This window comes from Cavia porcellus, unplaced genomic scaffold (genome assembly GCF_034190915.1).
Source record: "Cavia porcellus strain 051 isolate PalLab524CR breed Dunkin Hartley unplaced genomic scaffold, mCavPor4.1 scaffold_24, whole genome shotgun sequence".
Lineage (NCBI taxonomy): Eukaryota > Metazoa > Chordata > Mammalia > Rodentia > Caviidae > Cavia > Cavia porcellus.
The window spans coordinates 32,555,396-32,581,744 of record NW_026947507.1 but is presented as its reverse complement, the minus strand read 5'-3'; the positions used below and the strand labels follow the sequence as shown (position 1 = coordinate 32,581,744).

Below are 26,349 nucleotides of genomic sequence, written 5' to 3'. Positions count from 1 at the left end.
TTAAACTTTCCATTTGAAGTTAGAACATTTGCAAGTAATTGTTTTATTTCTATTGTTCACTGTCTCTTTCATTTCATTTTCTTAATTTGTAAGCTTGCTGTTTTAGATTGAGGGAAGTAATAATTGGAATTAGTACATAATTATATACTGTTGAATTTTGTTAGTGGTAATTATTTTGACTAATCAAATACTGTGGTGACTTATATAGCAAATATAAGTAAATTAAGCTACTAGAAAACTCGTCTTGACCCAACTGATTTTTTTCCCAGGAGTAGATTAGAACCTGGACATTTTTCTTGTCATTACTCTTTTTGGTCAAAGCATTATCTCTGGAAGGTTCCTGTTATTCTTCCCTTTAATGTATTATTCCTACCATTATAGCATGTAAGGATTCACTTCCTAATTGTTTTCTGATAATGAAAGTTGGCATATTATACGTGAGCTGAGAAATGGGATGGGAAGTGCACGCTGGTGGTATGAGCAGGAGCCTTCATAATGAGACAGCGGCTTACCTATGGCTTCTGCTTGCTGTGTGTCCCATGCATGTCCTCATCTCTTAGCTTCAATCATACAGAGCTTCTTTTGCTTTGTGAATGTGTTATTCTTTTCTCCAGGACTTTCCTGGTTACCCTTTATTCTTAGCATTCTGGTACTGTCAGCTGAAGTGCCACTTTCTCCAGGAACCCTGATTTCCTTTGACATTCATGTATCCTACTGGATGCTGCTAGTACATCCTGTGTTTTCTTTAAAATGTCATTGTTATATTTATGTCTTTTAAAGTTGTCTCTCATTGTACTCAGCTGTAACCTCAAATTGCAATGCCAGAGAGCATAACTTCTTGGATGACCATTGTTTCTTATATTCAAGTAGTCGCTCAATAAACGTTTCATGAGTTAATGGATAAGAAAGGGGTGGTGGATGCTGCTTGACTCCTTACAGTGAGTTGAGAAACTTCAGGGAGCCACCTTGATTAGCAGAAGCTGGGTGGGAAGTTGGATGAATTGAAAGGGATAGAGACAAATTATGTCTGATTCAAATGTTTCCATTTTACGTGGATCTGACCGTAGGTAGAATGGAAGGAAAGACTTGTGTTCACTGGAGTTGAGCACTGAGTTTAGAATGATTTAAAAAACAGTTTAATACATAGATGAATTCTATGCAGCCTTAGATGTGAAGAAAATATAACCCTATCCTTTCTGTTTTTATATTTTAATTTCTTTACTCTTCACAGGTGTAGTAATGCACTTGCTGACGTTTTTATAGCATCTGAAATGGCACGTGGGCTCATAAAATCCAAGAACTCCACCTGTAATAAAGACCATATTAAAAGAGTTAAAGGGGAAAAGCCAGTGAAGAGGTGAAGGCAGGAAGAGTGTACAAGAAGTTGGGATTTAGTATTGTTTTGTTGGCAAAAGAGAGCCAAGTTTTGTGAGTCTGGACAGTACCAGTTTTTAAAAGTATTTCCAGAAGTAAATAAAAAGTTACATAGTTTCAAATTTATTTTTTCATAGTTCTGTTTTTCACACTATTACATTATTATAAATTACGAACTCAATGCAGAACTGTGTATGACGGGAAGACTAAATACATTTTTTGAGTTATTTTATACGTCCCATTGATCCATACTGGTATTTTCAAGAGAAAGCCTGCTATTGTACATGTTTTACTAAGAATTGGGTTTGGATAACTGCAAATGAGTGCAGGGTGCTTTATCTAATTTTATGAGAAATTTACTGTCTGGCCAATAAGATTAAGGAAGTTCAGACTGCTAATTCTGGCAGAATAGGTTGATGTGATGCTGTTTTTAAATTTAGAGGAATCCTAGAGCTGCACAAAATCCTTTATGGGTCAGGAAGCTGAGATTAATTTTAAGATTAAGTGATTTGCTTGAGGTCATGCACATGCCAGACTAATAGTAATACCTATTGTGTGTCCTTGGCTCAGATACCACTCTTCCCATGTCACAGATGAACAAACCGAGTCATAGACATTAAGTCACTTTCCCAACTTTATATAGTTAGCAAATGTCAGGAGTTAAGATTTGAACGTAGACTTTTAGCCAGTAAGTTCCTTGCCTCCACCTGGCTTTTGTAACTGGTAACTCTCGACAGGAGGCAGAGTATCCTCTATTCTCTACCATGTCACCAGATGCAGTTGTTTCAGCATAGTGCCTTCCCCAGGAAATGGCTTTGTAGGTGCTTTCTATCCCTGTACAATGATAGTGGCTTTCCCCAAAGATTTGTCTTCAGACATGGTTTAGTTTGAAAATATCTGGTGTATGTATAAGGAACCCTGTGACAGGAAATAGGTGCCCACATGCACCTCGGCAGTGGGAGCAGTGGCCCTGTGGGACGGCTGTGCCTTCTGAAGCAGTACATTAGAGCAGAGTTTGACGGGAGTCTTTCTTGTCATTCCTCAACCACGTGGTTCTTTAGTTTACGTATTTCATTTTAAAAGTTGGCTCAAAAGTCAACAAATGAAATTGATAGATGGTATGTGTAATATCCAAATGTATTTTGATATTTGTTCAATTTCTCCTCTGGTCTGTATGGCAGAAAATAATTTCTGTTACTCTTCTAGTTGCATTATATATCTGTTCTCTATCCTCCTGGCAAGTAGCTAAGATAGATGCCTGGGAGCTGTGGTTTATAAAATTTCCTGGAAGACAAGATGCACCCATAGTGAAGTACATTAAGACTTTTTAATGGGAAGACCAAACAGAAAATGAACATGTTTCAACAATAAATAGAACCTTTAAAATCCAAAGCCTGCAAGGTTTGTGGTATTGAAGAGACAGTGGGTTCTAGAGGTCTCATTCATTTAATAGAAAAATTTTAAGATTTTTTTTTTTTTTGTCTCCAGGGTCTTCTGGGAGAAAGCGGTTGTACTTTTTTTTTTTTTTTTTTTTAACATTAGACTCAGCTTTAAAAAATTTATTCATAAAATCACATTTACAATTTCTCTCGAACCGTGAAGCAGTTTTTCACTTGTGAAATAGTATTTTATTTTAAGACAAAATTATAGGATACTTTATAAAGTATCCTATAAAGAGATATATCAGTAGTGCAATTATATTGTAAAGTCAGGCTATTCCAGTTGTCACAGTTACTTTTCTTATTGTGAGACAAAATGCCTAACACCCACAAGTTAAAGGAGGAAAGGTTTATTTAGCTCACAGTTTGTAGAGGTTTCAGTTCATAATCAGCCAGCTCCAGGGTAGAGTGGCTTGGTGAAGGGGCATCACAAAGAACAATTCGTGGCACCCACAAGATAGCAAAAACAACAAGAGACCTTATCAGCATCTTTCTGCCCCTTTTATCTTACCAGATTACTTAGGGCAGGTAGCACTCACACTTAATCCTAGTGCCTTTGAGCCTAGCGTTGCACCATGAATCAATTCTAGTTTCATGTAGTCTAGATCCAGATACCTCTGGAAAACCCCACTTATGACTGCATAAGACTTGGGACTAGGGACATCTAGACACAAGCTATACCACAAGTCCTCAAATATATTATATATAGTCATTTGAGTTGACCTTTGAAGAATGAGATTTCTTACTAAAAAAGAAAAAGGACACTTGAAGCAAAGGGTCTGTCTAATATACCAAGGAGAAGTATAGCGTAAATGAAATTTGAACCTTGGCCAGCCATTCAGTTGAAACAAATCTAAGAACACCGTGCTAGGGATGGTGCAGTACACACCATACGAGGGAATTTGAACTTTATTTGGTAGAAATTTGAATATCTTTGAAAAAGAAATAACATCTAGTTATAGCAGCAAACTGAAGAACAGGATTGAATGAGAAAGAAGAGTAAGGTCCATTGGTCACTGAATGTATCTAAAAATTCTTGGGCTTTATATGGTATTAAAAACCTTACTGCTTCTATATTTTTAATAAATCAAATTTTTTTCTTTAATAATACATGTATATTGAGGCAACATAAGGTGGTCGAACATTGTATTATTTGATGAACCAGTGTGACCACATTTAACCTCTGATAACAGAAGAAAGACATCTTATTCACAATATTCTTAAAAAGCTCTCTTTAGAAAAAAGGAAAAATATCAAATATTCAGAGTCAAAAGCCCCAATAGATGCCTTATAGTATAGAAAAACTACTAGAATTTGTATAACTTGGAGCACTTTGGGCAGTTCTCATTTCTAATACCACAAAGCTTTCAATGGAAAAAGCAGCAACTCTAAGATTATAAAGATTATTTTTATTACATTTAATTTTATTTTTAATTGCCATCATAATTGTACAGACTTTTGGGGTACACTTTTTTTTTAACAAGGAAGCTTTTGGACTGCTTTCACAGTTGGCTTATGAAAAAGTAAAAGATGAGAGTATAACGGTGATACATACGTTTCCTCTGTCAAATCTGCAAAAAGGAAATCACCACAAACCAAAGACTCAGAGGATTTGGCTTATAGTCCTGCTGCATGTAACTTTTCATTATGCAGCATTAACCTGCTGAGTTGCTGAGTCTTTTATTGTAAAATAAGTATAACCTTAAAATGAGTTTGTGACTCAAGTGATTTAATTATGTGAAACATTTGGTTTTATTTCTTATTTAAAAAGTCAAACAATTATTTATATCCTTTATAAAACAGGTTATTTTATTTATTTTGACTAATGGGTGGCTAAAGACACTGATTGATCCAGCTTTCCAGGTCAGAAGCTTTGTGTGTACCTCAATTTCCTTTTTCTTCAATTTATCATATGAAATTGGTAACAAGATTATTCAGATTTACTTCTTTCTCCCAGTTCAGTTCCTTTGACTCTGTATTCATTGCCTTGTATGAAGTCCTTCTCATCTGTTATCTGTTTTTTGGTCTGTTAAGTAACCTCTATCTCTAGTATTATCCTCTTAACAATGTCATAGCACTTAATTGTGAAACGCTATTTTAAACACGTAATGAATTCTAACTCATTTAACCTGAAAAATTTCCATGATGCCAGACAGATGTAGTTATCTACCCTATGTAATTATCAGTTGGAGCTGATCATTTTTCTTACCCACTTACAATCTTTCTCTGGCTCCCTTCTGTAAACATTCCACAGCCATCTCTTGCAGACTGTTCTTCTGAACCCTTTAATCTTGGAATAGTGGTTATTTGCAGTGCTTTGGATAGGTCTTGTGGTTGCACATTTATACCTGTGCAGCTCAGGTGTGCTATTCCCTATCCTAGGAGGATCTTTCTTTCATCTCTGTCCACCTGTCAAATGCCACCTTGTGATTCCAGCTGTCAGGGTTGAAGCACCAGCTTTCTTCAGTTGTAGCATTTAGCCATTCCCTTATTTTTGCTTGTTCAGAGTTTGTCTTCACTCTCTAGACTATGAAACTCTTGATGTTGGGAGCTGTATTTTGCTCCTTATTCTTCCTATGTCTGGCAAAAGGTGTGGATGCTCAGTAACTGATAAACCTGAGGCAACATTATAGATGGGTAGGCAGCTGTCTTCCTCGTAAGCCTTTGATCTTAACCCTAACATCAGCATTGTACAAACAGTGTAAAAACCATGATGCTCTTCATGTTGGTATGAGCTGATTTTCATTATAATACAAAACTTACAGCGCATTTAAAAGATAGGAGATATACTGCCTGTGGCTATAGCAATTTTTATCTCACTATTGTGAGTGCTATGTGGAAGTTAACCTTGGGTGTATGTGGCAATAATTTGATTTTTGAAAATCAAAAACGAAACCTTCAAAAGGACCTTTGGCAAATTTAAGGAGGCTGATACAAATTTTTCAAATGTCAAGGAACACAAGAGAGCTTACTAGAATGAACTGTATATGGTATGATTCCCTCTTTCCTTTTAACAGTGTCTCTGGTTATTTTACTAAGGGACAGTTATAAAAGACTGTGGAGGAGCACAAGTATGTCATAGGGAACAAAGTAGTAAGACATTATAACATTTGATACTCTGTAAGAAATTCGACTTTGGAATTTAGAATAGAAATTACTGTTGTTATAAATGACTTGAATTCAAGAATTGTGTAAATTTATGTTACCAATGTAGTGCACTTGTTATAGGGTTCTCCAGTGAAGCAATCCATGGGAGTTGCTGTGTTATCTGTCTGTGTAGAATGAAATTTATTTTAAGTGGTTCACACAGTTATGAAGAGCAAGAAGTCCCATGGCCCATTACTTGCTTGATAGAGGCCCAGGAAATCCAGGGCTTTGTTTTGAAGGATTTAGAATAGAGAGCCAGTAGTATTTGGATTCCATTAGGGTCCCAAATTCTGAGAAAGTAGGAAATCTGAGAGAAGAAGAAGATGGACATCCTAGTTAAAGTAAGCACTTTTAAGTCAGCCTTCCCTTATTTTTTTTTGTTCTTTGTAGATCCTCAAAAGATTGGAATATGTCTACTTACATTGGGGAACATGCTCTACTAAGTTCACAAATTCAAATTCTGTTTTCTTGAAATGCTTTCAGAGACACACTCAGAAATAGTGTTTAACCAGGTGGCCTAGTCAGGATGAAACATAAAATTAACCATCAAAGTTAGTGTCTGTTATAGGTTGGATCTAAAACATCCCCCAAAACATTCCATCATGTGCTGGGAAGGTGACTGGATCATGGGGGTGACATGCTCATCAGTGGATTCATCCATTGACGAGTTTAGTAACTAGACCTATTTTAAGGAGGTAGGTTCTGCTACAGGTGGATCGCTGAGGGCATTACCTGAATGAGTGTGTACTTACCACTAGTTTCTCCTTTTCCTCTGTTCCTGGCTACCGTAGATTGAGCATCTTTCCTCTGCCTTGCCATATCTGCCTTGGAGCCAGCCAAGTATGGATGAAAACTGTGAAAAATAATCCTCTGTTTGTTTCAGTTGTGTGCACTGTGTACTTTATCCCACAACAGAAAAATGACTACTCTATATTTTGGTACCAAGAGTAAGGTTGCTATTGTGACTAGACACTGCTATGTGATTAAGCTGACTTTGGAAGTGGTCTTTGGAAAGAGTTTGAAAATGTGCACTAGAAGAGCCTTAGAATTCTGTAGGGAAAGCTTGATGAGCAAGTCTAGTTAGAGCTCTGAAGACCGAAATGGAAAGTGGAAAGTAAAGCCAAACTTCAGGAGGTTTCAGAAGGGAATGAAGATTGAACTAGAGTCTCTGTGTGTTACATTCAGCAAAAAAAATTGTCTACATGTTTTTTTTTTTTTTGCAGAAAAATGCATGTTCTGAGACTTTTTATGGTTTAAAGATTGTTGACTAGTTAATATGGTGGAGAAAATTTCAAGTGAGCCCAATGTTCATTCTTTGATATGTGTTCTGTTACTGTATTTAACCAGATTAATAATGAGAATTAAGAACAAGTAGGAGAGCCAGAAATGTGAGAAATGTGCAGTTTCAACAAAAGTGTTTGAAAATTTGGGTCCTTGAAGAACATGACTGTTGAGAAAAGTTAAGCATTGAAGAGAGGTCAAGGGTTTTTTAAAAAACTAAGAATAGGTAATATGGTCGAAGGCATGGGAAGGATCAGCAAGACCCCACTCTTTACAAAATTACAAGTACAAAACTATAAAGCTTTCATTTAAGAAGAAAGCCATTGGATCTACTTAGGGAACTGATTCCTGCTGATTCATTTCACCATGCTCAGCCATCCAAGTATTTAGATGATGCTGCAGCCATGATCCAAAGGGGCCCAGCTATTACTTGAGCTGGCACCAGACTTTGGCATCATCCATATGTTGCTGATTCCACATATACACAGAATATAAGAGTTATGGAGTTATGAGGCTTTTACCCAGATTTCAGATGGGTAAAAGGCCACAAAGATCAGGCCATGTGCCCACGAGAGGGCAAATGCATGAAGCTGTGAGTGTGAAGCTGAAGGTACAGTGGAGACCCCAGGAAACTTGAGATGCCAGGAACATGGATCATCTGCTGAGGACAGCCACAGGCAGTTAGTGGAGCAAGCCAAGGAAGAGGCCTAATGAATTTCAACTGGTAATGCTGCGGGGGCAGGTCTGCCTAAACTTTTGGGAGCTTACATCTTGCTTACAACCAGGAAGGGTATATTCTTGTTCCCGACTCTTACCTTCTCTTTATGTCAGCTTGGTTTCCATTGCCGTGTCCCTCTGTTGTGCTGTTTCTGCCTTTGAGCCTACTGACCAAGGACTGAAGTTGTGAGCCAAAATAGACCTCTCCTCCTTTACACGGCAGGTGCTTGGTATTTTGTGCCAGTGATGAGAACATGTCTAATATAGTGCCTTCTGCTGTAAAGAAGGAAATACCAAAAAGACTTAAGCATCTGTTAAAATGAAGTGGCTGTGACTCAACTACATAGATCCTGTCAACTGTTTTGATTTTGCTGATACTTTCACACAGCCTATAATGAGCTGCATAGGGAGGATACAGATTAGATTTTCACAGGTCATTTTTAGTCCACCAGAATTTTTGATCTCTAGCAATAATGGTTAAAATATAAATTTTAATTCCTCATTTTAAAAGAAATTACCTTCATTCAAAAAGTATTGATACTGCCTGGGTTAGTTTTTCACATTTAAAAGGATTTACTTTTCCTCAGTGTTTCTATCCTTCCTTGTAATTTTTTTAACCAATTATCAGTTCAATTATTTAAAAATTGCATGTTTTTCATTAACTTTTATAAGGTAATATAATGGAAAATGCAAAAATGAAAATTTTATCAATTTTATTCCATAGAGGAATTGACTGGGTAAAATGATACCTGCCCAAGTGATACTTGGATTAAGCAGTATGTGCACAGATAGCACTACCCAGGTGACAATTGTTGTGAATTGTTAAGTGGTTAATATACAGTGCTTAGGATGAAGATGTTTGTAGCCAGTAAGCATTTAGCTTTACATTGTATTGGTCTACAGTTTTGATCCTCAGACTGGGATTCCAACTCATTACCTGTCAATCAGACTCATTGTCAATGGGGAGAGGGTTGTCCAGTAATGTGTTAACCAACTTCCCTGGGGAAATTTGAGAGATACAGTGGCTGTTTCAATGATACAACTGACAAACCTAAACCTGCTCTATTACAGTTTTCTAAATTCGTTATAACCTGGAATGTGTTTCAAAATATAATTAACCCATTGCTTCTCAAAAATCAGGTCTGAGATGGGGCTGGAAACATCGTCTTTATAACAGTTTTCTAAGTAATTATAAGGCATGTGTGATTTCATATACTGTCCTTGTATATGACAGCATTGCAGTAAATCAGGGTCTCCCAAGTTCCTGACACACAAAGATCTATGTTCAAATGGATTTAAGAATCACTGCAGAATTAAAAATATGTGTGTAGTTCTAATTTTCAGAGCCTGAAACACTAAGGTTTGTTGATATACGTATTTTGGTGGACATAGGAAAGGTAGCTATTTGTTCAAACGCTCTACTCAAGAATGATATTGAACTTGTATATTCCCTGGCACACTGGGTTGACTGATGAACATCAGTGATGAACTGACGAGGAATTTAGATTGTGCTTTTAGGTGTCTATTATAGTGAGACACTGAACAAACTCATCCTGCGTTCCATGTTGGTATTTTAACTGCTGTCCTTAGACACCAAACATTTCCTTATAGCATTTACCATAGATAGTAAAGTGTGATTTATGCATGGATAGATGACCTTTGAATCTATTTAGGAGAGTTGTGGGGAACTTTTTCCACCTATTTCTATTTTATAAAATCAGTAATTCTAAGAAGCAGAAACCATTAAAATGTTTAAAAATATTTTAGGAGTAGTAAGTACCTTTGAGTGGCTAACTGTGACCACAGTCTTGATTGTATCCCTTCATGGCAGATATTATTATCTTCATTATTTACAGGTAAGGAAACTGAGGTCCATTTCAGTCTTTAAACCCATATGTTTTGTTTCTGTTATCCATACATTTCGCCTTTTTTTCCTTTTCTTTTTGAGGTCTATATTAGGCAATACATTGTTTACTTTGGAAAGCACTTTAAGGTTGAAGACAGGGATGGTTTACTTCCAGTTTTACATGTAAGTAGCTTTGTGTCTTTGGGAAAGTTACTTAATCTGATTCCTAATGTTTTCCACCATTGTATTTATAGTACTTTCTATGCCTTCTTCCCAGTGAACATAGGGGTGTGCATGCGTGCCTGTGTGTGTGTTTAGTATAAGGCACCATCTGTAATCATAAGAAGGGTGAGCAATAGCAGCATCTTGATTTGTGAGCACTTTCCCACAAACTTTGACAAGTTTTAAATGGTATCAATGAGGTTTACTTCTGCAAGTGTGTTAGCTGGTGTGAAGTGACTAGCATGTGACAGCACTGTGACAAGGTGCTGAAACGTCATTCCTTGGGTGATTTGGAGCTGGAAACATTGCCTTGCAGCCAGTTGCAGAATTTAGGATCTCCTGTGCCAGTGTGATCCCCATTAGGACAGAACTTCTGACACCTCTGTGGATACAGGGCAAGGGAGAATTTACACCTCTGCTATTATTGCCACTTGACTTTTGTATTTTCTTCTTTTGAAGATGCTGAGGTAAAGGTCTGCTGGTAAGACCAATGAGGATGGATTTACAGGATGTTGAGGTTCTATTTGATCAGCCCTTGTTTGGATGACAGGGATTCAGAATGTGAATCCAAGGCTGGCTGTTGTTGGAAGAGATTTTTAAAAACGAATTTAAGAATTATACCAAAATGAATTCTGTTGTCTTCAGATGCCAAAGGAAGGAGTGTGTCACTCGAGTGTGACTCCCAGGCTGGTATGTTTATCTTGGCTTCTTGGGTGTTTTCCTACCTAGGGCATAGTTCATTTTTGTTCGTTTTTCCTCTTTCTTCCCTTCCATTCTTTCTTCTTTATAAAATTAAAGTGATAGGACTTTTATCTCTCATAAATTAGAAAATGAAGCTTAAATAAGAATTCATAGAGCTAATTGTTGAATTTGCTTTATCATTTTGAATGAGCATGTATGTCAGGGGAGGAGTTAGGTGATACCAGAGGCCAGAAAGGGAGCCAAGCAAATATTCCAGGGCACTAAACTTTCGATTATTGGGATTTGGTTATCTGGCATGCATGTTTTTTAACTGCTGATGAAAGCATATATCAGTTAATGTACTTGTGTAGTCACTATGGTGTGCTTCTATGATGGATTTCATTCTGAAATGTCCAAGTATTCTCTGAAGGTCACAGAATGTGAGCATCGCTTGTTTTCTAGGTCCCTGTCAGATCTCCTGCTTCATGTGGCAGCTAGGGAATGCCAAGTGGCTCACATGATCTAGTGCTATTTGAATCAGGAAGCAAAAACTATTACTAGGGAGATAAGTGCATAGGACATGAAACACATTGGCAGAAGACTCTATTATTTTGACTCTCTGTTTTGAAAGTTGAATTTCATCATGTTTCCACTTTCCTCCTACACTTTTGTCTTAGTAAGCTAGAGAGAGTAGCGCCATTAAGAGTGAGTTTGTCCATTTGAGGTGAGCTGAATATGGGCAGCACATATCAGGGAGTGGACTGTCCCATTGTGTGGTAGCTCAGCCTGGGTAACCTTTCAGATTCAGATCACCGAACACTTCCCTGTGGCCACCCTGGGCCAAAGTTTCTGTGGTACAAAAAGCATCTTATTGAGTACCTTTAAGTGTTTAGCAAAGTCCACATGCATGTTTCACAAAGGGTTGGTTCCATGTAGAACAGAGTGGAAGTAAATGGGTAGCATAGCAGATTTAAAGAAGAAACAAAGCGAGATTTTATTGAGGTTCACAAAGTAAATGCCCTTTTTTTCTGGAGGACTGTTAAGTCTTTAGTTCAGTGTCTTTCCAGGGATGCTAATGTGCAGGAGGGTGAGCAACCTGCATTGTGGAGTTTAGAAGTTAAAGAAAATGCCAATTACTTGGCATTCATATTTTTATAGTATAGATGTTATTTGTCCTCTGGAAGACTTTTTGTTCTAGTTTGCTTATCCTTTCTTCAAAATATAAAATTTTAAGTCATGGACTAGATATTGCCTGAAAATAAAATAATTATTTGAAGTCTTGAGAAGTGCAAATGCTGTATGGAAAGGGAGGTATGTTATGGGGCTTATGTGGTTTTGTGTGGTTAAGTGTGTATGTTGATCAGCTTTTTATTGTTGTGACAAAATATCTGAGAAAAACAACTTAAAGGAGGAAAGATTTATTTTGGCTTAGGTTTTTGGAGATTTTATTCAATAGCCATCTAGTTCCATGGCTGTGGGCTGAAGCAAGGCAGAATATCATGGTGGGAAAGGCATGATATGGTCAAGCTGCTTACCTCACAGCAGCCAGGAAGCGGACAGGGTGAGAAAGCCAGAAGGGCAAGGAGCAGGGGGCAGAGCAGTCCCCAAGGGCACACTGATGATCTGTTCTCTTCAATTATGCCACACTTCCTGTTTCTGTGACCTCTCACCAATGCCCTCAAATTGTGATCTTCATCCACCAATTAAATTAGACCCTCATGATCCCATGACCTTCCAAAGCCCCAGCCTGAGCATGTGATCTGTTTAGGACATTTAAGATTTCAAACAGTGTGCATGCAAGAAGGGGCAGAAAGGAGGCAGGCCTAAAGCAGTACTGTATGTTTGAATTAGCTGATGAAAGAGTTTTCATTTTCACAGAAATTGTTCAAAGAGAAAGAAAAATAATATTATTCATTTTGTTAGAGAAGATCCAATAGTTTTCATTAAGCATTAATTATAAATGCTAATCTTAACTAATTCTTGAAGTCTTCACTTACATTTTAACTTATCTCATGAGGAATAGTTACTGGTAATTTTAGAGTTTAATGTTTTAGAACATGGTCTAATTATTTTTTTTTTGAAAGGAGAAAAGTGAAATTTAATATCAATTATCTCAGTTATATTCTTGGTGCACTAAAGAAAATAACAGGGCTTTTAAAATATTCCCATTTAATGCACTGAAAAATACTATTTTAAAAGGGAGTTGATGAGCGAGATTTTCTGTAATATTTTGGCTATGTTTCAGGAGCTGATCACAGAAGCCTGTAGAATTAAATAGAAAAAACAGAATTCCAAAATAACCGTGTGTTGTCTCAAACCAAAGAAATAGAAATGTCATAGCTTGACTCTATAACCAATAGATGAATAGAGGAATAGGGTTCAGCCTTCTTCTTTTTTAAAATTAAGTTTATTGGTACATTTTAGATACACATAATTATCATATTCATCATAGGGAATTTGTACCCATACGTGATGTGCTTTGATTCTTCTTGTTTTTCCCAATATACCACCTTAAAAATAAATTTATTATAGAAATTTAAGGCAACGGTGTAGTAGTAAAAACAAATAGACTTAGCAATGTCATTTTTTGAATCTACATTTGGAAAATAAGTCAGTATTTTAAGTACCACTAGAAGATAATATTCCACCGTTTTTAAGACTTCAAATTCTACTAATAATTCTTAAATGTTCAGATTTTTTCATGAAGAAGAATTATTTTAGCTGTTCTTCTACATACACGATGCTTTTGTTCAATGCCCACTTAGAGCTGGGTGTTTTTCAAGACATCACGAATGTCAGTTAAACCAGGATTGAACCAACAATACAATTTTCCTTTGCACCCATGTAAGGCACAGCTGAAGGAATCGTAGCTAACAGGGCTTACTGTTTGGGAGCTGGGGAAGCATTCCAATTTCAAAGACTTTGAAATGTGAGCAAAGCTATGTGTCTAGGAGTTAATGAAATATGATATATCTTTATATAGTTTTATTATATAGTTTTGTAATCGCTTGTTCTCCATCTTCATCTGGGATGTTTGGTAGGAAAAAAAAGTCAGGCTGGGACGTTCAGTAGCTTCTGTGGCTGCCCTCCCCTGGGCCCCTCTCCTGTGGGAAGAAGGCTCACGATGTGGGGCGAGAGCTTGTTTGCACTGATTCAGACCCTCGCTTTCCTTAACAGCTTTCTTGTCTTTAGAATTGATCTCCCTTCTGCTAGTATCTTTGTATCCTTTTTAGTTTGCTTGAAAACTATGCTGAAGTATTTGTTGAGGCTGAGCCTATACTTGGGGAAGGCTGACTGTCTCATGGTATCACCCTTGTGGTTAGTTCTCTGGACAGTGGTGCAGGGAGCAGTAGCATCTGGATTTGGAGTGGGGAGTCCTGTTGTGGGTGTCATTTGTTTTCATGGTAAGTTGTTCAGTGAGTTGTACTAGAGAGTTCTGCGGTTGGCTTTCTTAAGGCCACACAACCTAAAGGTTGGTGGCTGTCCTAATTACAACATAATCTCTCTAGAGCAATTCAGGGGTCTGTGATGTGTGAAAAAATGTCACACATGCCCTGAGTTCTGCTTGTTCAGCTGTGGACCCTGGCAGGGACTCCTTTTTTAAAAACACTTACGGAAGGGTTGCCTTTTTGTAGTCCATCTATTCCAAGCTATTGAGAATTCATATGAAGAAACCAGATGCTCTGATTGTCATGAAAATGAAATGACAGTATGGAAAGGGCTTGTCGCACGTTGGGAAGTCAGGAAATGTGGTATCTCATTCCATCTGAGTGTAAAGGCCGGCTGTTCCCCTCCCTCACTCCTTCTCTTCCTGCCTTCCTCTTCCTTCCACCGGGAGGATGTCAGTGATTACTGGAGCACAGCTTACTCACACAGCAGATTGTCCTGCCTCGTGGCCAATAACTGAGTCTGTCACAGCTCATGCCACTAAATGCTTTTTGCCTCAAAAATCTTAGGATTTTAATTTTAAAATAGCAGAAGAAAACATTTAGTTAGCAGCTAGCAAATCTAACTTACATGAAAGAACAGAAGCTCTCTCCTCTTACTGCAAGTGGTTTGATTTTAGGAGGTGAGTGTGTGAAATTAAAGGGCAAATTAGGATAACACAAAACCTCATAAACATTGATAACTATTTTAAAAGACAAGACTGAGATACAAAAAAGTTGGTTTGAAAGTAATGCTTATGCACATGCAAATATTAGAGACTAGCAGTGGTACTTTTTAAAGCTAATGTATATAAGTACATAAGCATATAAGTTTTTAGTAACCAAGGTTTGATTTTGTTTGCTTTAGATATTAAGGATTGAAGGTTCTCCCTTCCAAAGCTCAGTGGCAAGTATTTCTTACTGATTATAGCTTCTGAATTCCACAAAAAGGAGATTTTTTACTACAAAGCCCTCAACTGAAATTTTCAGTTTTTTTGTGTAGGTTCACCAGGAGAATCATCCTAATTATAATTTCCACGCATCTCCCATGGAAGTTGATTGATGCGTGTATTATAGCCACAGACCAGCCCTCTGGGAACAGTGCTGGAGAGCATGCCATACGCCCTTCTGCTGCACAGTGAACCTGGTGTCTGACTGATGGAGTTGAATTTTTAGGTGATGCTGAGGATCATGACAGAGCTGTGCAGAAGTAGAGATACTGAGAGTCAGCCCATTAACTTGGGAACGAAGGTGTGCTGAGATATATGTCACAGTAGCACCCTTTGGTGACCGTGGATGTTGAGTCCTGGCAGATGATTTTGGGGATTCTGGAATTTCAAGGCTCTGAGACCCTGTTAACTCCACCTCTTTCCTGTGTGTATTTCTCTCCAACTGTAGAGGGTTTCTCGGTGCTGTCTCTTGAACTCTGTACACAAAACTGGCAAGGTCTTCGTGCTTGCTTGAAATGCCCTTTGTGAAGGCACCCTGCAATCTTGTATTCCTCACTTCCTTTCAGATGTCTTCTTTGTGCCATGAACAAAATAGCAACCCCTATTCACCCTCTCCCTTTCTTTCTCCAGTTATGTTTATCCCCACACACTTATCTCTGCCTCTTTCTGTATATAAGCTTCAAGAAAGCAAGGACTTCTGTCTGGTAGTACTTTAGACATATCCTAGGACAGGGTATGTCTCATAGCAGATATAGCCATCCCTTGTATATGTGAGGGACCAGTCCCAGGATTCTCCATGGATACCAAAATCTGAGGATGGTTAAGTCCCTTTTATAATATGGTGTAGTATTTGGATATAACCTCCGTATCTTCCTTGATATTTTAAATCATCTCTAGATAGTATCTAATATAATGTGGATACTGTGTCAATGGTTGCGCTGCTTAGGCATTAAGAACAGCAGCCTTTGGGCCGGGCATTTAGCTCAGTGGCATAAGCGCCTGCCTGGCAAATGTGGGGTCGTGAGTTTGATCTCCAATACAAAAACAAATAAACAAAAAGAACAGCAGCCTGTATATGTTCAGTACAGATGCAGCTTTTCTTCCCAGAATATTTTAATCCATAGTTGGTTCAATCTGTGGATGCAGAACCCATAGATATGGACATCCAGCTGTATTCAGCAAATATTTATGGAAGATTAAGGGAAGGAAGGATGGGAGGACCCTTTATTGGTTTATTGTCTTTCTTTATTAGATGGTAAAACCCCACAAGTGTACCTCTAACATGTAATCTGTGTCTGACTCATATTAGGTCTTTTAGTTGGGAGGGAATTTGTACAAATTTGATTGTGTACACTTAATTATGAAGCCATCCTAGTATACTGAATTGTGTGAATATACTTTGAAAAACAGACATGTTTGTTTCTATATACAGGTTAGGAATGAAATATCAACTGACTATAAATAACAGAAGCCAAGACCACGCAGCACATTAAGAGCTCACACTGTGCAGCTTCCTGCCAGGAGCTCCAGTCCCAGCTTTACCACTCACTCGAAACTGTGGCTTCGGTGAAGTTACTTTACTTCTGTGCCTCGGTTTCCTCCTTTGTAAAATGGGGTAATGATAGTGTCTACCAGAGGGTTGAGTTGATGTGAAGTGGTTAGAATAACATAAAGCACAGCAAGTGTTTTAGAAGTGATTATGAAATATAGCAGGACAGCATATTAATGGCTATTCTAGTGAAAATCAGTAATAACGGCAGTGAAGAGTAAACATGCCTTGCTATTCCCACAGTGCATTATGAGAATGACCCTTTTGATTTATCTGCAGATGACCTGGAATATTTTAAAGGTGAAAGTCAGGGATGGTCTTAGGGTTTTATTTCCTAAGGGGACAATCTTATGCTTGCACTATTACTAGCATTGCACATAGGCTGGGGATGTACCTCAGTGGTACAACAGTCACCTAGCATGCACAAGACTGTAAGTTTTGTCTCTAGCTCTAGCCAAAAAACCAAACCAAAACAAAACTACACAGAAAATTTGGTACGTGAATCCAAGCAAATTCCTGTGCATCAAACGCAGCTTTAGGGTAGCCATAGTAAGTAGCACTTAGGGGAACTCTCTATGCAGAGGAGCTTTCTCAGGGTGTTGTGGTAGAAACTGTGGAGTGTGCAGAGTACAGAAGTTACCTGCAGAGTGAGTGGGGGTGGCCACGTGGTCAGTGTGCTAGTGAGAGAGGGACACGGCAGAACAGACGTGCAGTTCTGAGCACACAAACACAGTGCTGCAAAGCCTGTGTCATAGGACCACGAGAAAGGTATTGTGTTTTGGGCTTTGAAGAGAGAGCAATAGGTACCAACAGAGATGGTTAAAATTGGGACAGTGTAGGACAGCAGAAAGTATCAGTAAAGGCTCGTTTATCTCAGGAAATACAGGAGTTTGACAAGAAAAGGAAGAGGGAGTGGCAGGAGAACAACACTTTCCTAATATTCTCTGACTAGATCATAGATTTCAACTCGAATGAGGATTTTAATCAGGCTTAAAGTCTCATTTGCAAATATACACTTGAATGACTGTAATTAAGTTTAGGGATAGGATACAAATGTTTAGTGAACTGGTTTTTGCTTGTTTGTTCCTAAGAGCTTTTGTTGTCAAGATATATTATAAAGAAGTAAGTTCTCTATTGACTTTTAGCGTGGATTGACAATGTAAAAAATATACAAGGACAATAACAGAGGCTCAGCTTGGAGTAGGACACATCTAATACTTTGGTCACTGCTTTCATGGTAGGGGAGGGCTATGCTGGCTGAGTTCTGGAGCTTTTCATCTGTGTGCTGAGCTAGAAGTAGGAAGAATACCTACCTCCACCTGTCTGACAGACTTTAAAAATTAAAATTGTGGTCATCATCCATTGCTTACTTTCTAGAGTATCCATTCCTGGCTTTATGCCAAAATTCTTACATTCGTTCACCGGTTGATCTAGACCCCTTTTGCCAAGCCTCTTCCTATCGCCTTGTGCTACTCAGCCTCTGATACCCTGTGAATTACATCAACACTTATTCAGCCAGACATACGTGTGGGCAGAAGAGACTGCCCAATGATGTCTTAGAAGCATCCAGGAAAATGAGCTGGCCAAACTAGTTTACGCTTCTTCCCTTGACTACTAGAATAGGGATTCGCTGATCCTACTTTGCCCAGAGTCTCCTGTTCAAGTGATGAACATTTAAGTGTTTTTGCATATTTCTTCCTCCTTGGTCTTCAAACTGGACATCTAGTTACAGGTCTTTTGAAAGTTTTCATTTCAGATAACTGTAGTATGATTTTATTGATGTTAGGGAGCTGCAGTTTAGCATAGGGGGAGAAAGTCTGAAGCAGACAAAAAATTTAAATTTGCATTATTTAGCTTATTTTCCCAGAGAAGTGTGAACCCTTAGGTAGGCGAAAAGTCCCAGTATTTGTCGGGAGCCAGTGCCTCAGAGACAAACGAAGACTATTGCAGCTCTTGGTGAATTTTGATCGGCTGCACCACTGCCTTGCATGTTGGTGCCCTCTTCTGGAAAAACGAATGCAGCACTGAGGAAAATGAGAGACTGAAAAGGTTTCCCGGGGAGAGGGCAGCACAACCTCCAGATGACATTTATTAAAGTTCTTGCTGGTAAGGACCAGAGTTTAGCTTCTGTGCTGCACAGAGAAATAGCTGTTAGGAGCTTTGATAATTAGGTTTTATTTTTCTTATTGAGGTCCTTCAATCCTAAGGAAGATGTGGTTTCTTCTAGGAAATGTATCCTCCATAAATTTCAAAAAAGGGTTCATTTGAGGTGACTGTCCTTATAAAAGTCGAATACAAATTGCTGCTGAAAGCCAACTAGTATTTAGATAGCCGTTTATATTTAACAAAGGGCTGCCAGCTCTGTTACCTACGTGATCTTCAAAATAACTGAGTCATAATCCTGATCCAGTGCTGCCAGCTGGCCTCTTATGCTGGCCTCTTATGCTCTGTGCCACACATTGCACTAAGGCATTTCCCAGGAATCATCTTGTTGGATCTTCACAGTGTCTCATGAAGCTGGTACTGCCTCTTCCATCTCGTAGTGGAGAAAGATGCAGAGACCTTTTCAATTTTTATGGGAAAATATCCAGGAGGGGAATAGCTGGATTGAATGGACTTCCAATCCTAGTTTTTTGAGGAATCTCCATACGGATTTCCACATTCTACACTCCCGCCAACAGTGGAGAAGTGTTCCTTTTTCCCCACAGCCCTGCCAACATTTGTTGTCAGTTGATTTCTTGATGGCAGTTATTCTTTCTGGAGTGAGAGGAAATCTCAACACTGTTTTAATTTGCATTTCTCGAATGACCAGTGATGGTGAATATTTCTTTATGTATTTATTTATCACTTGTATATCTTCGTCTGAGAAACGCAAATTCATCTCAGGTGCCTATTTTTGGAGTGGATCTTTGAATTTTGGGGGATTGATGTTTTTCAATTCTTTGTATGTTCTGGATATAAGTTCTTTGTCTGAGGTACTGCTGGCTAAAATTTTTTCCCATTCTGTGGGTTTTCTTTTTACTTTGTTGATGATTTCTCTTGAAGTACAAAAATTTTTTAATAAGATGAGAACTCATCTTATTAAATTTGCAATAGCTAAATCTTGGAAACAATCAAAATACCCATCAACTGCAGAATGGATGAAAAAGATGTGGTGTTTTTATATAATGGAATATTACTCAGCTATAAAAAGGATGATCTTGAGGGCTTATATAGGTAAATGGAGGCAACTTGAGACTATCTTCATAAGTGAAATAAATAAGACTCACGTTTATAAATATCGTATTGTGTCTGTAAAAAGTAAAAAACTGAAAGAATAATAAGATCTAAAATATAGATACTATAATAATGAAAGGGAAAGAAAGTACTCAAAAGGAAAGAACAACTTGTTGGTATACACATAGAACTGTATGTATGTTTAAGTGTGTAAGATAGATAACCACACCACTAAGTTTTTGTTAGTTCATCCAACAGAATAGTTTGTGCTGTCATTGTTTGTCTGTTCATATTTTATGCTTTTACTTTGTAACTTGAACAACTACTTCTAAGATAACAATATGTAACGTATCAACTAGTGATGATTTCTTAATATTATTTTTTTGAAATTCTGTATCATTTCTACCCTTTTCTGTTTTTTTTTTTAAAAATAAATTAAAAAGAAAGAAAGAAAGATTCAGAGAATACCAGTTTACCCGGGGTCCCACACTGGTGACCAGGAGAGCCAGTGTTTGAACCTGGGCGCTCTAACTGGAGCTCTTGGGCAGTCCCTTGCTTTCAGTATCTTCTGAGCTGGTAATTGTCATTTGCTAGTAAACTGAGCAATGACACGGAGAATTTCTTTCACAAGTAAAAGGGGGCGCCTTGTCTTTTTGCTGTAGCGGAATTACATTCAAACAAACAAACTACAGGATGTGTTTCGATGTTGGCACATTTCAGAGCTCTCCGTCTTGGTGCCCACTGCATTTTCTCACCAGGTGATGCTTTCTGCCGGTGTGGAGTAGCTACTGTGCCTCTGCTGAGGTCCCGCTGTGTGTGTGGTGGCTGTGATTGCCGGACTGCTCTACCTTGATAACTTGTGCACCTTCCATCCGCATGTCTCTGGACCAGACTCAAGGTCTCCTCCTAGTCCTGACTCTCTTTGCAGCCGTGCGTGGGCACACATCCACTTCTCTTCATCGTGTGCTCATCACTGTGGTGGCGGCATCACATTCCACAGAGCTTCTAGGTCAGATCTGGTCTTCCCTCTTCGAACACAGTTCCACACATCTCACATCTCATCGTGGTGGTTTTTGTTTTGTTTTGTTTTTATTTTTTCTTCTAAATAGTTCTCACTGCAGGCTTTACCTTTACTTATTACTTTTGTGGAACTGAGGATTGAACCAGGGAGTCTTTATTACCAGCCCTTTTTATTTCTTTGTGAGAATTTTTTGTTAAGTTGCCCAAGCTGGGCCCCAAATTGCAGTCATCTTGTCTCAGCCTCCTGAGTAGCTGGGATTAGAGATGTGCAAGACCACATCTGGCTAGGCTTTTCCTTTATACCTATACAAACCCTAAATTCAAGTTGGACTTACTTTAGTACCTTATTTTAGTACCTTCCCGAGCTGGTTCCTCTGTTGTCAATTTTATCTCCCTGCAGTTTTTTTCTCTACATTCCAGATATTACAAAAAAACTCAGCCTGATCATGAACTTTTCACCCCTTGAGACCTAACCTGTGTTTTCCAGAGTTAAAGAGACACCTGGAAGTACTGACATCCGTCAGAATCACCTTGGACCTTAAGAAGAGAAGTGCCCAGGTCCCCATCAGGTCAGCAGACTGAGAGCTCCCATGACGTGTCTTTCTGAAAGTCTGACATAGGTTCCTGGGTACCTAATGGAATTATCATGTCTAGTGTGGCACTTCTTAGCTCCAAAACCTGTGCCAGCTTTGGTCTTTTCTGTCTTGGTAAGTGATGGCTCTGTCCGTTAGGTTGCTTTGCCCCAGCCATTGATTTCTTCTGTTCACTTGCACCTCACAAGATATTAGCCAGCCCTCCTGACAGTGCTTCCTGAAGCTGCACCCACTCTCAGTACCCCAGCCACCATCCCTGGAGCACTCAGTGCCCCCGACTGGTTTCACTGCCTTTAGTCTGTTATTTCAAAACAAAAGGATTCCTTTTTAAAAATATAAATGAAATCTTATTTTTCTTTGAGACAGGATATTGCTATGCAGTTCGTGTTGGCCTTGAACTCACTATATAACCCTGGCCAGCCTTGAGCTCATGGCGATCCCCCTACCTCAGCCCCCCAAGTGCTGGGATTACAGGCATGTACCACCATTCCTGACCATAAATCTTAAATTTCTGATTTGGTGTCTTTAATATTAGCTGCTGGACTAAGAATAAAAAACAGACAGCTTGTAGCGGCCCACAAGGCTTTGAACCACGATGTGGTTCCCAAACTGTGAAGACACGTTGGGGCTTTGCAGTGAGCTCACAAGGGTCCCGCAGGGTGCCTGCACTTTGAAGAGGAACACAGGAGTGCGCGATGTCTATCAAACACTGTAACTGTGAATTCAAGGTGTAGTCATGGATCACTTAATGACAGTGATGCGTTCTGAGAAATGCTTTGCTGGGAGATTTTGTGATTACCCGTGACAAGATGGCACAGCCTGACACACACATAGTCATCTGTGAGGTCTGTGGTGACCAGTGTGGTTGTGCAGTGCTTGACTGCAGTTTCAGCAGACCGTGCTCTGTGCCTTTCTTGATGCACGGAGCTGGATTCTTACTGGTTGCTGTGATGAACTGGTTGCCGTGAGAACGTGAATAAATGGACTAAAGCTTTGAGAAACTGTGCAGTACCCAGCAGGCACACACATCTGGTAATAAGTAATCATGGTTATTTCACTTAGAAAAAAAATTAAAAAATTTTTATGTAAAAATAAAAATATGTATTATTTACTCAAATGGCTATCCATTACCAAGTCCAAATAATTTGGAAACGTATATACCATTCTAAACAGAAATATTTATACTCCTAAAAGGAAGTATTGTGTCCATTTGTTTTACTCTGGAGAACCTTGGGAAGCCCTTGAAGGGCTCTGTAAACTGAGTGTACTTGGGAGCTTTTACGCAATGCAGTACCCTCCTCCCTGCTGCCTCTGCTGTCTGGACGTTGTCTTCCTCTCATCCTCTGTGCCCAGCCATACTGCCCTCCTCCTCCTCACACACCCATCATCCTCCAGCCTCTGCACCTTTTCGTCGCTTGCTGTCTCTCTGGAATGCTTTTCATTCTAATATTTGCTGTCTAACTTTCTTCAAGTCTTGCTCAAGCGTTGTTTTCTCCACGAGGCTTCCTGTGTCTATATAATGCACCCCTGGCTGCAACCTGGGATTCCTGAACCTTCCAGGTTCTATTATTATTTTTTATTCCCCGAGGAAGGAACCCAGAACCACCTCACACATGCTAGGCAAGCATTTTACTAATGTGCTACATCCCTAGTACCTAAAAATTTGTTTTAAAACTGTGCTGAGTTCATTTGCCCAGGTTGGCAAATTTTGATAATGATTCTTTTGCCGCTGCCTCTCAGGAAACTGGGCTTATATGGTTTCTCGATGCAACATTCCTGGCCAGGTTCACTTTTTTCCAGAGTGAAATGCATGTAATTTACTCATTTGTTATATTTATTATTTCTTTTTAGCCACCGATGCATAAATTCTTACTTTGTTTTTTTTTGCTGTAGTATCCTAGGTACCTAAAAACGCTGTGTGCACAATGTAGTTATAATATACATATTCATATTTTCTGAATCAGTAAAGACATGCATACCATTAGATGATTAGCAGCAGCAAATGATTAGTAGTAGTGCATCATATAAATACCTTGGTATTGCAGTCCCACTGTCTTTCTTAGAGTCAGCTTCCCCATCTGTAAAATGGGTTCCACTGCTGACTTTCATAAGACAATTGAGCAATCCCAGGAATCACTTAGCCCAGGAACGGTATACCCTAGGTGTTTGTCTTAGTTACTTTTTACTCGTCATTGAGACCAAATACCTGACAGCCAAAATGAGGTAAGGAAAGGTTTATTTCTTACAGTTCTTGGAGGCGTCAGTCCATACTCAGTTGGCTCCAAGACAGCATGGCATGGCGAGGCCACAGTGCATGGTGTTGCAAACAGCAAGGCAGAAACTAGCAACAGAGAGAGACAAGCCCATGCTGTCTTCCCGCCATTAAATCACACCTGGCTCCACCCTGAGGCAAGTGTAGCACTCATAACACCAATCCAAGTGCTAGACAATGAACCAATCACAATGCATAATGCAAATGCATAAGCCCACTGACATAAACCATGACAGTGCTGCACCAGTGTTAGGTGTTACTAGGCGAGTAGTACACTGAGGACACTGTGGTGGCTCTGAATGACTTCTCATATATATGTCTTTCAAAAGGTTTAGTTTATTTACCATCTCTGCAATGCCTGTAAATAAATGGTATAATAAAGTTTCCTTTTCCTTTTCAGAGAAAAGTTAAGTTTCAAGTTTTTATATGTCTCTTGCTTGTGGAGCATTTCCAACTCTTCTTGACTCTCCTTCAAGCAGTTATAGCTCCCACCTTAATCTCAGTATTCTGGGAGGTTGAAATGTGAGGATCCCAAGTTCAAGCCCAACCTGGGCAACGTAGCACGTTTGTGAGACCCCGTCTCAAAATGAAAACTTTTAAGAAGACGTGTGAGTGTGGCTCAGAGCCAAGACCCTGCGTTCAGTGTTCAGTGCTGATGCAAAACGAAATGCAACCACAAAAAAGCCATAAAAAACTGCATTTGTACTGACTTCGTCATCTGTTGGTTCTAGAGTTCAGTGCCTCTGTCTTCTGCCTGAAGAATGGCAAAGCAGTCATGTGCCCCGGCAGGTCTTCTCATGGATCTGAAGTCATTGCTGTCCACACTGTGGCGTTCTTCTGACTTGCTTTTGCCTTGTTTGTATATAAAACTGAACAAGGTGGTTCTTGTTTTCTAGATACAGCTCTCAGAATACACTTTAGAAATGTGGAGTAGTAGAGTGTTAACACGTTAGCCTGAATTATTTTGTTGTTGGTTTTAGTTTTATTACCACAATTAAATGAAAGCATAAAAATGTATAATTATTATGTATTGCAAACATATACTAATCAAAAGATAAATAAATGAGAGGGGGAAGAAATTGGTATTTTCTCTTCTATGAGTTCTGTTAAAATTTATGTACTTCTTTCTATGAAAAAAGTGGGGCTAAGTTCAGAAATATTCTTTAAAATTTCTAAATGTAAGCTCAAAGTAAATGGGAACTAAGGAAATATATCTGCTATGCCATATTGGTGTCAGTTTATCTCGAAGTTTCCAGGATTATTCATAATGAATTAGAAAGTTATTGCTCTGTGTCAGTGTTGACAGTAGGGTTAGAAGACAGCGAAGGAAGAAGTAGCCAGGCAGATCTCTCCTGTCTCACCTTTTAGAGCAGGTGGCTCTTGCGTGCCTTCACCCTACACTTGTGAATTCAAGGCGGGGATCCAGCCTGTAGCAGGTGAGAGGACCGGGATCTATAAAGGCAGTGCTTTCGGAAAGGCAGAGCTCAGGTGCCTGGGTGGGTGGGACATGCTTCTCAGAGGCCTCACACTTTTATTTGGCCTCAGCTCTGTAGGATCACTGTGAGTCTGCAGAATTTGGTGTGGCGCTTGTGGGGGAGACGAGAGTGGCAAAGGGCACAGGATTTAGAAGAGGCTGTGTGCATGGCTTGTGTCACTGTGTGGCCCGTGCACAAGGGAGACGGCAGAGGTTAAGTTAAAAGGAGCCGTTGGGGTCAGCTTGTGCAGATCTTGTCTGATGTCACAGAAGGTGCATGTTCTCTCGGGTGGGAGTTTTGTAAACTGATACTAGCACATGGGTGATGGCAGTAGGCAGGTGGAGGGGTGAGATAAAAAATACAAAGAAAAGTTTTCCTTTTGTGTTTAAAGGACAGATGATAGGTGTTGTACTCTAAGAAAATACCTTCATTATTTTGTGTATTATAGCAAACCTGCAACGTGACTTACTAAATGTGTTTTTTTAATCCTTTTTCCCTAACTGATATGTTAAGTGACCTCATTGATATGTTGAGCAATACTCTCCTCTGTAAAGAACTGCAAGAATCTCACCTAATTGATATGTTAACCATTGTTGCCCTCTACAGACTACAGAAGTTGTGCTAAAACAAGCTAACAAGGGTTGTTAGTCACTGTTAGGTGCCTCTATTCTCTGCTAAAGAGCTAAAGAAAACTAGGATGGCCCACTAATTTACACTTGTGTGCAGAGAGATTTGTGTATGAGTTTAACCCTTTACCTGACCTTGACACATAACCGCTGTTTTCTGTTCTGTATGGCGCCTTATTGCCTCCCTCTCCCCTCACCTATCTATCTAGGCCATAAAGAATTTGGGTTTCTGGTGACCTCTTCCCGACCCGGTGATGATCTGTCATAAAATGAGCCTGCCCCAATTTTAAGAACTGTTTAGCTTCAAAGAAATTACCAGGAAATACTATGGCCCAAACCCCAATCGGTGCTTTCCTTTTGTTCTGTATGCATCAAATGAGTTAGATATCAGATTTTTGTAAAACTTAAGTTTCAGCTTCTTGTAACTCTTGACCCCTTTGCACCCACTAGCGAAAATGAGCTGTCCTGGGATAATTAACTGTCCACTTTCTTCCCCAAATATTGCTGCAGATGTGC

General features: G+C 39.1%; 1 protein-coding gene across 6 annotated transcripts in view; it reads left to right on the top strand.

Annotated features, from left to right (window-relative positions):
* The window catches only part of Psd3 (pleckstrin and Sec7 domain containing 3), a 505,243-nt gene that overhangs the window by 240,312 nt on the left and 238,582 nt on the right, over window positions 1-26,349 (top strand). The window contains exon 1 of one of the 6 annotated variants that reach the window (XM_063234825.1): window positions 10,698-10,716. The exons of the other annotated variants lie outside the window; for them this stretch is intronic. The gene's annotated coding sequence lies outside the window, so the exon portion shown is untranslated. Of the gene's footprint in view, window positions 1-10,697; window positions 10,717-26,349 lie in introns of those variants that run through there. 6 annotated transcript variants of the gene reach the window in all.